Source organism: Staurois parvus, unplaced genomic scaffold, assembly GCF_062004578.1.
Source record: "Staurois parvus isolate SC_StPar_1 unplaced genomic scaffold, SC_StPar_1.0 ptg000719l, whole genome shotgun sequence".
NCBI lineage: Eukaryota > Metazoa > Chordata > Amphibia > Anura > Ranidae > Staurois > Staurois parvus.
Genome location: NW_028318515.1, coordinates 10,910,759 through 10,927,097, shown reverse-complemented (window position 1 = coordinate 10,927,097; position 16,339 = coordinate 10,910,759). Strand labels below are relative to the sequence as shown.

General features: G+C 38.9%; 1 protein-coding gene across 19 annotated transcripts in view; it reads left to right on the top strand.

The window, feature by feature from the left end:
- Positions 1 to 16,339, top strand: part of RIMBP2 (RIMS binding protein 2) — a 593,145-nt gene that overhangs the window by 438,948 nt on the left and 137,858 nt on the right. The window lies entirely within an intron of this gene.

Here is a 16,339-nt window from a genome sequence, read left to right as displayed (position 1 = left end):
CCTGTTCTCCATGTATTGCTTCCTTTGTGTGAAATCCCTGGTGTTCCTGCCAGTTGTTGGCAGGTGCAATCTACTTTCTCCATTGCAGGTGGTGCTCACCTGCAGCAGCAATACAGGTGGAGCTGAAAGTTGAGAGAAACCTAGTTCCTCTATAGTTTCCTCGGTCACCGGGAGGCTGCTATCTGATTTGATACTGACACCCCATATGACTCTGGTGGCCATCTTGGATCAGGCAGAGTCTATTTAAGACCCTGGCTCTCAGTTTTGGCACATATTATGTGAGTAGCTAGAGCTGTCAGGAACAGTGCTTAGTGCCAGGGAACGTTTCTGGAGAAGTAGGGAAAGTGCAGGGACACACCATCCTTCCTGAAGCCTTCCCGCTTGGGTACAGACCAGCAAAGCAACATTCCAGTCCTTGAGACAGATACTGTCAGTATCTTTGGTCCACCACTCTACCTCTACTTCCCTGCTACAACTCATGAGGGCTCGCAGCTTGGTTGCCTTCCCACTGGGCCTTTTTGTTGGTTGCTGAACTACTGTTATAATGTATTCCTGTTTTCTGCCTGCCTGTCTCGCCATGCTGCACTGCACCTACACAGTCACACTGCTTACCTAATAAAAACTGACCACACAAGGGAGGAGAACACAACATGGCCAGTTCTCTAGCTGTGCTGGGAGATAATCCAAAGATCAGACCTGTGCTGACATGCCCCTCCCCCAGCCTCTCACTAGGAAGACCAACGTACTGCTGTTTCTCCCCCCCCCCATCTCCTTATGCAGGTGGGAACAGCGGGTATGTGATCAATTATAAAAAAGAGAAAAAAGGTAGTTATAATGCTTTTTTTGTATCTATACACAAATGTTTTGCCTTTCATTACTATTTTAAATGGTATGGGTTGTTTTACAAGGTGAGGGTTTACGTATACTTTAAAAAGCTTCAGAATCCCCCCCCCTTCCTTCTCATTTCCTCACAATAGTTCTTTCCCTTTGTTTTCCCTAGGGAGAACACCCCTATAACAACTTTACACTAAGCCAACATATACTTCAAAATACTTGTATACAACTATACCTTCTCTTGGTCATCTAACCTGCAACTTTTTGTATTTTGTTGCCTTTCTCCCCTCCCTTATATGGACACCTTATCTGTATTCACAAATTGCATTGTACAAATGTTTATGGATTTTCCCATGCCTATGTTCCCTCCCCTTGAAAACAATAAAACGTTTGAACAATAAAAGCTTCAGAATCCACTATTACCGATCCTAGAGCAGACGTTTCCAGCCCTTATCAGTGTGTAAGCCACATTGAAACACTTTGTGAGAGCCATGTGTAAAACATAAATGAAGTCATCCTAAGCCTCATACAGAGCTGCTGTTATGTAACTACTGTCACTTGCAAGTGTTTGCAGATATTTTGATTTTTCTTCTGAGCTCCTATCATCTGTGTAGATTTCCCTTCACTTCTTGTTCTGTAGACTAAACAGGAGGTGAGAGGAAATCTTTCCAATGTGAGGGAAATGCCCCATTAGACAGATGTCACCAGAACAAGTGTCCCCATGGAAATATTTCCGCTTTCTTTCTGTTCTAATGGCAACTGAAAATGTTGGATTTACCCTCACTTTTATCCCCTATGACTTTTGTGATCAGGACATTTAGAAAAAGCAAATCTCCATAATGAGGATGTACACAGCTAAATCCTGACAGTGGTTCTATTCCTCACCTCTCCAATTCTTAAAAAATGTTTTACCTTTTGTTATACATGCACTTCGCACTCTGGTATGTTAATTTTGCTTACCGTCTGTGGTTGGGAGCCTGTCTTCACCCTATTCCACTTTATGTTCCTCTTTTGTGAAGAGGATCCAGATGCAGGAGTGGTGTGGCTAGGCTTTCAATCATGAGAGCTGGTCAAAATGAGCAAAACTGAATACAATTGGAAAACATAGCTAATGTGCAGGTATCTGGAGGTGCTTATATTTACATGTCAGCAGTGCTTTGCAACTTAGTCTACATTCACATGGGCATTTGTATCTGACAGCACTAGACCAAACCGCATGATGCTGCAGTATCATGCAATGTGGTGCCTGCAAATGTTTGTGGTCCCATGGCTCATGGGGCGCATTGTGGTACCTTCAGCAAGTGTTTGGCACCCGCATACATATTGCAAGGGTAAGGCAGTCACATACAGTGCGGGAAATGTGAATAGAAAATGCCTTTCCTATACACCACATTCTGGTGTGAACCAGCCCTGAGGCAGACAGAGGAAAATAAAGTGGAGATGAGTACACCCCTAACATCCCAGCATCTAACTAGGGGATATTTTATCCTGATGTATGAGGAAATCTGAACCTATTCCAATAAATTTTGCAAATTTAGAAGAATGCAAATGTCAACCTTTGACAGCTTACTAACTTTTGTTAGACTATGTCTGCAAAGAATGAAAACCAGCATGAGGATGTATGAGAACCAACATGAGAAGGAATACCAATATTTCAGGAGAAGTGTCATTTTCTGCCGCTAAATGCACTGCAGCTATCTGTATCTGTCCACTCTTATCAAATATTTCAGGATCTATGCCCTGCCACCATTGCCAGACGCCGAGCCATGAAGCCCTACCTGCAACTCCTCCAACAGCATGGCATTGCTTATCGTTGGAACTTTCCATTTGCTGTCCGCTTCTCCCACCAGTCCCGTGACTACATCTGTAGATCCACTGATGAACTTATCGTCACGCTCTGCCATCTCCAACTTTACCCTCCCGCTGATGCTCCTGAGGAATTGTGTAGAAGATCTGCTTCCTGCTCACCCCAGAAGGTCCATCACTCCGCTTCAGCAACAGGCCAAGCCTCCACGCACAAGCGCGGATGTTTCATCTCTCTGGCACCTTTTTCCCAGGACACCATGGATTGAACTCTGCCCCAGCTGTCTTCTCCCTCTCAAGTTCTGTTTCTTCCTCTGGTAGTCTCCGGGACTCGGTCATCATGACCCCCATTTTGCCATAGACTCCTGTTCTTCCCACGACCCGCACCTGAGGACCCTACTGCTGACTCTTTTCTCTGTGGTGGCCATGTTCACAACCACCCTTTTGATGTTTGGCCCATCCGGCCCTCCTTCCCTCCAGCACCCATTTGTCCAGTTGGTCTCCAGATCCGACCCACCGGTCCTAATTGGAGCCCCCCCTTGTTCCAGTGCCTTTCTTATCTGGTCATATTGTTATTATGAGGGTTTTTTTTTTGTTTTCCTCCTCCATGTTCTCTCTACCATGTTGTGCTTTTTTTTTATTAACCTGATACTTCTCTCCTCAGGTCGCCTGTATTGTTGGCTCAGTTTGTGGAGGCCCCACATAGCTGATTGGGGATTTTGTCTCTGACCGCACTCGATTTGTTGCCCTTCTCCACCACCATTTTTCCTATTCGGTGTACTTATTCACCAGTGCGGTTGGTTCTCCAATCCCCCCTCTACTATCTAGGGAGCCCCAGGCAACAGTTCCTATACTGGTGTCTGTTTGTTTCTTTTTATTTGTGCTGCTTCTCCCCCTGTGCTAGCCACTGCGCGCTCCCTATCAGCCCATGCGGTACTTTTTTTCAGAACTGCTCAGACCCGATAGCCCGTGGTACCCGACAAGGCTGCCCACTCTCTCCACTCCTTTTTGCCCTAGCAATTGAGCCCCTAGCCCTGAACCCTCCCCTCGCCCCTCATATGTCACCAAGTGGGTTCCCCACCAAGCTCCGAGGATTCGGATCGCATTTGGCAAGCGACTAAATCCCCTTCACAGAATGTGGTAGCAGTCGAGACAAACTACAAGGTCTTATCCCGGTGGTATTTGGTCCCCGCAAGGATAGCTAGATACTCTCCAGGATACTCTCCTGATTGCTTTCGAGGCTGTGCGGTGCCAGGTACATTTCTCCACATTTGGTGGTCCTGCCCAATTGTCCGCACTTTCTGGGATGGTGTCTTCCATGTGTTAACCATCCTTCTTCAAAAACCGCTAGACATCCGTAGGCTTAATTCCTAACGTACAAGTAACTAAATCCAGTTACTATGTGATGCACAAACCTAATAAAAGAAACAAAAAAAAAAGTACTTTTCCTGAATGAAAAAAATTATTATTATTATTATTCAGGATTTATATAGTGCCAACAGTTTGCTCAACGCTTTACAAAGGGAGACAATACAGCAACAATACAGTTCAATACAAGAGGGTTAGGAGGGCCCTGCTCCTTCCTCCTCCATTTATTAAACAGAAGAAAATCACTGTAAAAAGCCAATATGGTGAACAAAATGTAAAAACATTCAGTGTGCAAAATCACAATCATACACAGTATTAAACAAATATAAACCATCAGATATTAAAGTCTATAAATAGGTGTGTTTTCCATCCACTAACTCCATTCAATACACCACTTTTCACACATGCAAAAGTGTTTCTCCTCAGCAATGCTTAGTGATGTTCCCTTGTATAATAAAAGAATGTCAAACAGTGCTTGATTTAAGCTACCTGCATCCAATGAAGCTAATGTGCTCTTTCGCATAGGACTGTCACAGGTCATATAGTAATCATAGAGATGCATAAATGGAGGATTCCATGAAGTAAAACGGTGACTTTTATTTAAGACATTAAAACGATTAGGTAAGGCCCCATTCACACTTTGCATAGTGGCTACTCATGTTCCTGCTCACAGTGTTTCTTTGCATTTCCAGTTGTTGCACGTTTGTCATCCCATGCACCAAAGAAACTCATGTACAAACTTTTGCCACTGAGCTTGGTGCGTTTGGCGTTTTCATGTATTTTGTTGTGCCAAAAATGTGTCAAAATTGCACCACACTTGGGGTGCTATTAGGAAATAATGGCACTGCAAGCAAGTTGCACATTTTATAAACCGTATAATAACCATGCAAATGAGATGTGAAAATATTGAAAAAAAGGAAAAAAAAACGCCTGAAAAAAATGCATAATAAATCATTCACCCAAGTCAATAAATGAGTGCATAGAATGAAACAATGATGAATAAAAGCAGCGCAAACATTTTTTAATATATATATATATGTATATATATATATATAAACACTAGCAGAGTGAAAATATGACAAAATATAACCCTGTAAATATACACAAATATTTAAATCATTTGTCCACATAAGTCCATCCACTGAAAAATGAAAATTGTGATGAAGTGCAAAGTCCTTATTGAGCCACCGAAATCACCACTTGATTATATTTACAGTGTTATATTTTGTGTCATATATATATACAGTATATATATATTTATTTTTTTTTACGCTGCTTTTATTCATCATTGTTTCAACGTTGCAAATTTTGCCACATTTCTAGACATGCAGGCAGAAACTAACGATTCTGCCCATGGTTCCAGAGCGGCCAAGTGTGAATGCAGCCTAAAACTTACAGAAATAGTGCTCAGTCCAGCACTATGTATGAAACTGTCAGTCTTCATGAGAGCACTGCACCACCCATAGTTTGCCTTGGTTCATGTGATCACCCTTCAATATCTGCTGACATTACAATGCTCAGCCCCACCCAATGAATTTTGTCCCAGAAAAACTTTGTCAACTTCATTGTATGTTTTTTAATTTTGTACACTGTATTAACTTTGTACATTATTTGTTTTCACTATACTTAGTATGCATTGATTTGTGCTCTGTATTTCTTGAGTTTGGATCTTTAATATAATTGTGATATATATACAGCAGCTGTTTTAGGAGTTTATTTTTAATGGTGGGTTAGCTCAGGGTATTCACATAAATACCTCCTTTGTTTGTGCCTTACCCGTTTTCCCTCCAAGACATCTACAGTGGGTGGGCTTCAGAAAGCAGTGGGCAGACTAGGTGTGACTAGGTACTGATTGACAAGCTACAGGTTGTGAATCAGCCACTGGTAGCCACTGTAACATTTTTTCATATCTCTGTAGTGCAAGTACACGAGAGTAGCAACTCTTCTGTGAATTCAGGGGCAGCGCAGCATTGTTGCCAAACCATCATTCGAAGTTGCATTAGGAAGACTTTCCTGTAGGATAAATAGTTATTTGTAGGACTTGCAGATTAGAACCCGTCAGTTTATTTTTGCTATCTGTGTCTTCTTAGGGAAATTTTCCTAGGAGGTTTCTTATGCTCAAGATGCAGCAGGAAGAGATAGGAAACCTGTACAAAATTAGAGGATCAAAACAGATTTTCCCACAATATTCGCATTTCGGCTAAATTGTCCTATTGATTCAAAAATAACTATAATTTTTTTAAGTGGTTGTAAACCCTGACAAATCCCCATTGAAATGACTGGCCTCAGGCGATACACAAAGATGAAACAAATCCTCCAACATAAGTTGTACCTGTTTAGACACACCTGTTTGTCCCCTACATCTATTCAAAGTGCAGAATTTACTCAGGATCTCTCAGCTCTGAAAATCAGGGTATGAGAAATTGCAGTTACTGTATATCAGTGAGAGCTCTGAGAGCTGATTGTGGGGAAGGGGCACACCCCTTCACACAGCACACAGTAACATAGCTAAGGCTGTTGATCACAGACTGTGCCCTCCTCTATCACCATTTTTCTCTTGGTGTCAGGAAAACATTCCAGAAGTGATGCATGCTTATACTGTAGCACAGGAAGAAAGTAGCAGACAGAAATGACACTTAGTACTCTGTATTGAGGCAAGCACACACTATAGAGGGATATGCTTTGTTCATATTTCATGTCTGGGGTTTAAAATAAAACCACTTTAAAATGATGTTGCTAAAATATATATATATATATATATATATATATATATATATATATATATATATATTATGCTAGCATGGCGGTACTACACACAGTAGTAAGTGGCAAGTGTGTGTCCTATTGCTGATAGGCAGCGCACATGTCACGGGCCAGTCCAGAGACCATTAATCAAGATGGCAGACAACAGTGTTAGTGTGTGCATGGAACAGTGTGTGGTGATGAAGTTTCCTGTGAATGAAGACATAAAACCTGCGGATATCTACAGAAGACTTTAAGCAGAGTATGGTGATGAGACGCTCAGCCACAAGAAGACATTTTAATGATGTAAACATTTCAAAGATGGCCATACGTCCGGCAGTGAAGATCCCAGCTATGGTGGTTCCAATAGCAGTCAGTCCTGTGAACATTCAGCGCATGGAATGCCTGATTCTGGATAATCAATGCATAACCTGTTGTAAAATTGAACAAGAAACAAATCTTTCTGTGGGAATGGTGAGCACAATGATGACAAAGTGAAGTAGTCTGTCCTAGGATGGTTCAGGCATACTGACAAATCTTTCAATGCTGTAGCCTTCCAGGCATTAGTTAACCACTTCACAAACGTGCTATAGCCAAATGACGGCTACAGCGCTGTTGTCCAATTCTGGAAGGGTGTCATATGATGCCCAATTCATATGCGTGTAGAGGCAGGCGTCCCAATTCTTTTGGCAATATAGTGTGTGTGTGTGTATATATATTAATATATATATATTTTTTTTTTTTCTTAAGGCTATCCTTTTGCAATATTTCTTGCAAAAAATGTATTTATTTTTCATTATGTATACAATCTGTAGATATAAATTCACTTTTTCCAGCTTAACCAGAGTTTGTTTTAAAACAACTAGTGTTGCTGATGAAAAAAGTGCACATTTTTAATCTAAACCGAGTCCAGTTCACAATGATACTAAAATTATATGTATGGTGATTTACAATGTATATAAAGGCTTTTTTAAACTTGCATGCATTTTGTTTACTGTGACAAAAAACAACAGAAATAGAGAAGACACAATTGTTATTACATCATATTTCTTTATGAAACTCCAGACACTAGGTACAAACACGTCAAGTATCATTTTGTACAGAAGCTCCTGTGATATAGAGAAAGTCCTTGCCATTTTGACAGCTGCAATTTGCCAACAACATATCTGGGGAGCTGCAGCTGGGAAAGAAGAGAAGGAGAGTAGCAGCTATTACCTAGGAATTAGATGGAGTTTTTAGGGCATATGTACTATGCCCAAATAACTGGTTAATTTGGGTCTATCTCTAGGGGGCCTATACACAATGTGGACTTTGTTGGGCAAAATAGCTCAGCACAGGCCCAAAACAACAAGCAGAAAAAATGTGCCCAGTTCACAGTTATTTTTTTGCTGTGAAAAAGAAAATGAACAGCAGCACACAAAATGTACATAAGCGCATGTTAAACATAATGCAGGTGGTGTAAATTTAGCCTAAGTATAACATCACATAAGTGAGTAGGGCATATTTCATCATTACCAAATCACATCATTATTCGTTTTATTTTTTTTTTTATTATGAATAAAAATATTGCTGCTCCTGAGATTTAGGCCTCCCAAATTATTTGGTCTATGGCTACCAATCATTATTGAAAGGAGTCTATTATTTTCATCCACTAGTGAGACAAGTGAGCTAAAAAAAATTGACATCCTGCACATAGTTTTTTATTATTTTTGTGGTTATTATTATCATCTATTTCACTCGCATATCTAAAAAAAAAACTAGAGTTTCCCTATAATAACAGCGTACAAGATCTCAGCATTGACAACCAACAAAGATGTAGATCAGAATCATCTTCATAATATGAATACACATAGGAAAATGAACAAAATAAAAATTCAGAGAGTAATCTGAGATAATCTCTTGGAAGAAACACATAAGAAAACAAACCAATAACATCTATTAGAGGAACTTGCCAGTGTGGAATGATGAACTTTCCTGCGGGATGAAGCAAAGGAAGCATTACAGTAGAATAAGCAAGAATTTTGTATCCACTATGACAAGCCCAACTGAATGCTGGCAAAAAGCTTAAACAGATTACTATGGGTAATGATATTCATGTAATTACATTTAGAGACTTTGTAGACAGTTGACCCTTCTGATAGATAGATAGATAGATAGATAGATAGATAGATAGATAGATAGATAGATAGATAGATAGAGAGATATATATATATATATGGGATGGTTTTAGTAATAAAGAATATTTACATACATCTGTCTTTAAACAAAATATCTCAGTTTAAAACTAGAGCAAGTGTACCCTGCACTTGTTAATCCAATTTGATGATACAAAATTTACCCGTAACCTTTGAAGGACGTTTTGCAAGTTTTAAACAAACTACTAACATATGAAGCCCTAGTCCTAGATAATTTTAGTCATAAGCATGAAAAAAAGGGGTTGATTTAATAAAACTGCAGAGTGCAAAATCTGGTGTAGCTGTACATGGTAACCAATCAACTTGTTCAATTAAGCTTTGACAAAAATAAATCTGGAAGTTGATTGGTTTGTATGCAGAGCTGCACCAGATTTTGCACTCTTCAGTTTTAGTGAATCAACACCTTAGCCTCCTTTATAATAGATTATTGTAAGGTCATATCATATACGCTCAGCTAAGCAGTCAGCCAAAGTTGCAGTTTTCAGGCACATATTATTTATATATTAACACACAAATAACAGTTTTTTAACAATGAACCATTTTCTTTATTCTGTTAGTAGGCCTTATATTACCTTTCAGATCAGTCTGGGTACGTTCTTAGCCAGAAGTATAAGGGTGTATAATATTATTGATGGTTCCAGTGCTTCTGTGATTTCAATGGCATTAGTTTATTTAAAAAAAAAAACAAAACTATTTTTTTATGGAATAATGTCTGTCTGATTGTGGAAATAAATAGTATGCCAGTTGCTTGAATGGAGATGAAGATGATTGAAGGTCTGCTTTTCTATCAGCCATAGATGCTGGAGAAAATTAAGGAGTTTTTAATAAAATTGTCTGTTTCATTTTATCATCTTTAAATAGTTTTTTGGTACCCATTGAAATATTTAGAGTGTCTATTTCTAGGTTCAGCTAAATTATATCTGAAACCCATCCAACTAATGGGTAGAAACGATATGCTTGCGTTGCATCATGACAAAACAGAAAACATTGGTCTCAATGTAAATTTGTTTTTTTAATTACAAAAAGTTTTGAACCCAATAAATATATGCCAATTTAATTTTGTTCCATGCTTGTTTTTCTTTTTTAACCACTTCCCGACCGGCCGTTGTATATAAACGGCCGGATGGTGGCACTGCAGGGTCGGGTGGCCGTCTATAAACGGCCTCCCCGCACCCTGCTTGTGCGCACTCCCTGGGAGCGCACAGCACCGCGATCCTGTGCCCGCTGTGTCCTCCGGACACAGTGAAACACTGATCGTCGGACGGGACCTCTGTACGAGGTCCCGATCATGTGATCACTGATTGGCCAATCAGTGATCACATGCAAAGTAGTAAGCAAGATGTCACTTCTGACATCATTGCTTACTATGTGTGAAATCTGTGAATGATCACAGAGGTCACATGGTACAAGGCTATTCACAAAAGCCTTGTACCATGTGACAAGCTGTGACCAATCACAGCTCACTCAGTTCTTCTCAATGAGTGCAAGAATGCACACAGAGAGAAAGAGAAATGATTGCTTTTACATCCTATATGGGTGTAAAAGCAATCAGTGTAAAAAAAAAAAAAAAAAAATCTTCATCACCCCTCACAAGTAGTACAGTGTCACCATGGTGACACTGTACTGCTAGGGTGACAGTATGTAAAAAAAAAAATAATATAAAAAAATAAAATAAAAATGTAAAAAAAAATGTTTAAAAATTATAATTTTTGCTTATAAACTAATTTGGATTTTTTTTTTACTAAAAAGATAACTGAATAAATTTTGGCTAAGATTTATGATGAAATATTATTTATTTGCAAAATTTTATAAAAAAAACACTTTTTTTCAAAATTTTTGGACATTTCATTTACATAGCAAAAAAAATACAAATCCCAGTGGTGAATAAATACCACCAAAATAAAGCTTTATCTATCTCAAAAAAATGGTAAAAAATTCATTTGGGTACAGTGTTGCATGATCGCGCAATTGTCATTCAAAGTGTGATAGCGCTAAAAGCTGAAAATTGCCCTGGTCAGGAAGGGGGTAAAAGTGTCCGGTCTGGAAGTGGTAAACAAGATTGTATTTTTTTATTAATTTGACTTGAAGTTGTGAACAGATCTTCCTCTAGGGTATACAAAATGTTTCTTTTATCTGCTTGTGAGTGCACAGAAGAGGAGTCCAGTGCTAGACACAAATGATAGTTCATTGCCTGTGCCTTAATTTAAATCCTAATAGACATGTATTTGTTGGACATATAATAAGGAAAATGTGTGTAACAGGTCATTCCATTTTGCTTGTTGCTTCTTCCTCTCTGTTACAACACTTAGTGGGTTAAATATACTGACATTTATTATGTGGGATGTCATGCTACAGATGTCTACTGCACAAAGGCAGGAAGGACATTTGTCATGCATGAAATGTGTAGTTTTCCACTGTTGTTAAAGTGTTTTAATCAAGGGTTGTCAACAGTATCAAGTGTCAGCTGCTTATTACGTGTACGCATAATGCCTCTAATCAGCCACTTTTGAAACCATAGCTTACTAGTCCCCATTTGCAAATCCTGTCCTTTAACTTTCTGCTTGCTCAGAGATAAAGGTGTGTTTCTGCCTGTCTTCATATTTTAACCTGTAATTATCTCAACAGAAGTCTAAATAAAGCTAAAACAAACTTTATTTGCTGAGTCATTTTTCTTACAAGCAACTATTTGATTGTTGTAAATAAAGTTGATTAATTACCATGATTATTATAGTTTTGTGTTACAAACAGTTTTTCGAAACTTTAACAGTGAAGGATACCATGGATATATGCATATCAAAGTTGTCCTTGCATCTGCTAGATCTTGAGAAAACTGCATAAATACTAAATTTGCAATCATCCACGATCAAATGAGGAAAAAAGGAAACAATTTTGAACTATTTGCACATAAATATACTCCCAGAAGAGCAGCACTTATTCCTTATGGATCTTGGTAAATATCAAAGATTACATTAACTCTCACCCCTCCTTCAGTAAGCATGGTGCCAGCGACCTCATGTGGTGTGCCTTGTGTAGCATGCATGATGATGTCACAATCCCACTCTGCACGTGTTAATGTTACATCTTCATCAGGAGCCTTTGACATGTATTATGATTTTGTAGAAGGTGATGTGATTGTCATCTTATCTGTTTGAGAACAGCATACTTTTGACTTACCTATAATTTGAAGGTCACAACTGTTGGTGAGTGTGATTCTAGTTTGGTTGGAGGTGCATGGAGTTCTTAGAATTTGGATACTTTTGTTGCCACAGGATTAACTTTGGATGCTGGAATTTTCCTGAATGTTGAACTTAATTCATTTAACACCATTTTAAACTTTAGACTTTTGGTGATATACATTTTCACTTTTTTAATGTTATTGTTTGTATGATATTCTTTGAACACATTTGCATGTTGAGTGCATCTCCTAGATTGTAAGCTCCAAGGTGCAGGACCCTCAAATCCCTCTTGCATTGAATTGTATTGTTGCTGTATTGCCTCCCGTTATATTGTAAAGCGCTGAGCAAACTGTTGGCACTATATAAATCCTGTATAATAATAATAACTTTCTGAGAGATCTATTTGCACATAAGGAATAAGCAATGCTTTTTTGGGAATATATTTATTTGCACAACTGTGCTCTGCAGTCACTTTTGCAGCAGTTGTTTTCTTATTCCAGTTTCACAATCCTGCGCAATTATCCTTTTGTCTCTTTCGGTCAGTTAACCATGTCAACTCTGCTTATGCTTATTAGACAAAGTTTTCCTGAAAACTGTATACGCCGTTACAATCTTTGATAATGTACCTCGCGACACGGCAAGTATATTGGTAACTTCAGTCACAAAGGTACCAGCTAAGCGGGCACCATTAATTTGCCCTCAAACATGATGCAAAACATGTCTTCACTTTCACACCTACAAATTGTGTAGTGTTTCCATTTTTCTCTAATCCCTGTATATTTATTAGATCTTTAATCAAAAAATATAACTTGATTTGGAACATTGGTATATATTTTTTTTCATATGTATAAATATCAAGAAACAGAATAAAACGCAAATTGTTTCCTTTAACCAGTTCTTGCCCAGCCTAAAGGAGCATGAAAACCAAGCGGGACTCTTGTCAGTCCAGGTGGGCATCATATGATGTCCTCCCAGATTGCCGATGATCGATCTATGTACCGGCCCGTTGCCGGTACCATGTGACCGCTGTGACCAATCACAGCAGGTAACATGACAATTGTAAACAATGCATGGCTTCCTTTCATGTCATCCACTGTATACAATTGTGTTGTTAGCTGTGATTGGTCACAGTGATCACATGTACAGACTGGACCAATCACAGCCCATCTGTGTCATGTGCTTAGCTGTGGCCAATCACAGCTAATCACAACAAAAAACACTGAATGAACTCATTTTATTCAGTTAAATTCTGGCCGATAGCAGTGAAATTCACTGCTATAAGCAATCATAATGCATAAAATACTGATCACTTTTCCAGAGTAGTTAGTGTTACTATGGTAACACTATATTACTCTGGTCACAGTGTGTTATTTAAAAAAAAAATAGTAAAAATGTAGAAAAAATAATGAAAACAAATGATATATATACTGTGTATATATATATATATATATATATATAAAATTTATTTTTATTTTTTTTACACGGTCACCAGTTAGTGTCCCTGATCACTGCCACACCAGTTATATGATGAGGCTGTACTACATGGTGACAGTATGTGAAAAAAAATAATTGTGCATTTTTTATTTTCATTTCTTCATTGTCCACAAAATTGACACAAAATTACAACTTAAAAAGACTCGCCATACCTCTTACTAAACACCGCAGACTGTCTACTTTGCAAAAAGGGATCATTTGGGGGATATCCATACTGTCCTGACACAAAAATGTAAAAAATGCCCAAAAAGGCCTCAAGAAATTAAATCACTACCATCAGTACATCAGGATTGATAGATTTTCAGATATATACCATAGTTTCTGGACTCTATGACTATCCTACATACTAAGTAATATACACTAATTTGGGTTATTTTTACCAAAGAAATGTAGCAGTATACATTTTGGCTTAAATTTATGAAGAAAAATTATTTATTTGCAAAATTTTATAACAAACAAAGAAAACTTGTTTTTTTTTCAAAATTTTTGTTCTTTTTTGTTTTTTTTAGCAAAAAAAAAACAAACCAGTGGTGAATAAATACCATGAAACGAAAGATCTATTTGTGTGAAAAATATAATAAAAATGTAGTTTGGGGACAGCATTGCATGACTGCGAAAATGTCATTCAAACTGTGAGAGCACCAAAAGCTGAAAATTAGCCTGGGCAGGAAGGTAGTAAAAGTGCCCTGTATTGAAGTGGTTAAAAGAATATCATGCAAATGATGGAATTATATGCATCTAATTATGCACATTATTCGAAGGTCACTTTTAAATTATTTTTCTTTTTTTAATCTGTTGTTGGTGGATGGGAAATGTTTGTTATCCAGAATGCAGAATCGGGGCAGTTGTAGGCCCCAAACCTAGTGAGGAAAAGAGGTAATTCATCCTTTAAGAGGCTGTTCATATAATTACTCTGTTGGGCCTAGAGTTTGGACTGCAGAAGGGATTGGGTGGGGCTGCAGCCTGGCCACCCTGCCCACAAGTCCACCAGCCAGGATACCTATGTAGGGAGGTGCAGTCTGTTTACTTCACTGCAGGGGGCACTCAAACAGGTGCTGCTACAGACTGGAGAGCAAGTCAAGGAAAACCTGTTTTTTCTGTGGTTTCCTGGGTCATAGAGCAGTGTGCTGCTTGGCTGCACTGTATCCATGGGACTTCTGGTGGCCATCTTGGGTGAGCAGGGTCTTTATAAGTCCCTGCCCCTGGGTTTTGGTGCACTTTTGTAAAGTAGGTAGAGTAGAGAGAGAGACCCCGTCTGTCAGGGAAAGCAACTAGTGGCAGGGAAAGGTTCCTGACAAGTAGGGCCATGTAAGATATTTGTAATTTCCTAAGGAGCCTTCCCTCTTTGGGACCGGACCAGCCAGGCCACGTTTCTACCTTTTGAAACAGACACTGTTGGTGCAATCTCTTCCCACTGCATCTCTGAACTGTGAGTGTTTTCCTTAATGGTGTTCTTCCACCTAGGGTGTTTGTGGTTTGCCATTCTCCTCAATACACATTCCAAGTTTATTATGACCTGTGTCTTTACTGCACATCCCCACACTAAAAGCTTGTTATAGAAAAGCCAGTAAGCTTCAAAGGAAAATATGTGGAGGGTGAACAGACAGACTTTTTTCTGTGTGAAAGCATGTAGAGGTTTCACGTACAAAACTGTGAGTATCATATAGACTGATGAGTTTACTTAATTAAGCAGGACTTTTTGTGTGTTTTTGCTTCTAAAGTAAAGGTATTTTAAACTAATACTGTGCATGAAAATAAATGTGGGACCAGCAATCCCTCAAAGAGACTGTTGTAGAGTGCCTTCCTGCAATGGAGCTATTACTCGAGCATGTTCTCTGTCGGAATATTAAACATCTCTAAACATATTATGGCACATAAATGAGGTCTACGCTTTTGTAAAATATCACCTTGTGGGTCAAAGAAAATTCAAGCAAAAGGGTTGATATTGTTAAAAACAGTGACACTATGAAATGCAGCTAAGGTTTCAAAATGAACCACTAACCTGAACCCAAAAGAGCCCTTTTGGTTGTTTTGTTATTCTCCATCATATAAAGATTGATGAGCCATGTGCGGAATATAGCAGCCAACTAGAAACCATCTTTCTATCAGACTGCTGCTGCTCCTTCTCTGTCCCGCCACAGGCTGGGGATGTGGAGATTTCCAGGTTAGATTGCTTAACTGAAATAGAAAACATTAGGTCCCCAACATGGTTCTGCTTTCTGGTAGGACTGTGTAAATCACAGGACTGGATGGAAAGTAGTACAATCTTTTGTCTACTATTAATGTATTACAACGGTGTAATTAGCTGTTTGCTTGGAGAGCAGTTATAAATAAGTTTATATAGTTTAAAGCAACTCTGCCACAATACTCATTAAAGCAACTTGTTAAAAGAGAGATGTAACTCTTACCAGTCCTGCCTCCCATGCTTCCAGTCTCCGACTGATGAACCTTCCGAGTGTATCAGATGCCTTCGCTCACGCTGCTTGCTCCATCTGCTGTCCGCTACATTACAGCTGTACAGGCTCACAGTAGTGATGTAGCAGCCGGTGGAACCACAATGCTGAGCAGGGGATGGTCTGCATTGTTGTTCCACCGGCTGCTGCATAACTGACACACTGTGAAATATTGGATGCTGAAGATTCTTCAGCTTGGAGGCATAGGTGGCAGAACAGGAGAATGTTATTACTCCTCTTTCAGGGTTTTTATTTTTGTTTTTGTTTTGTTGGG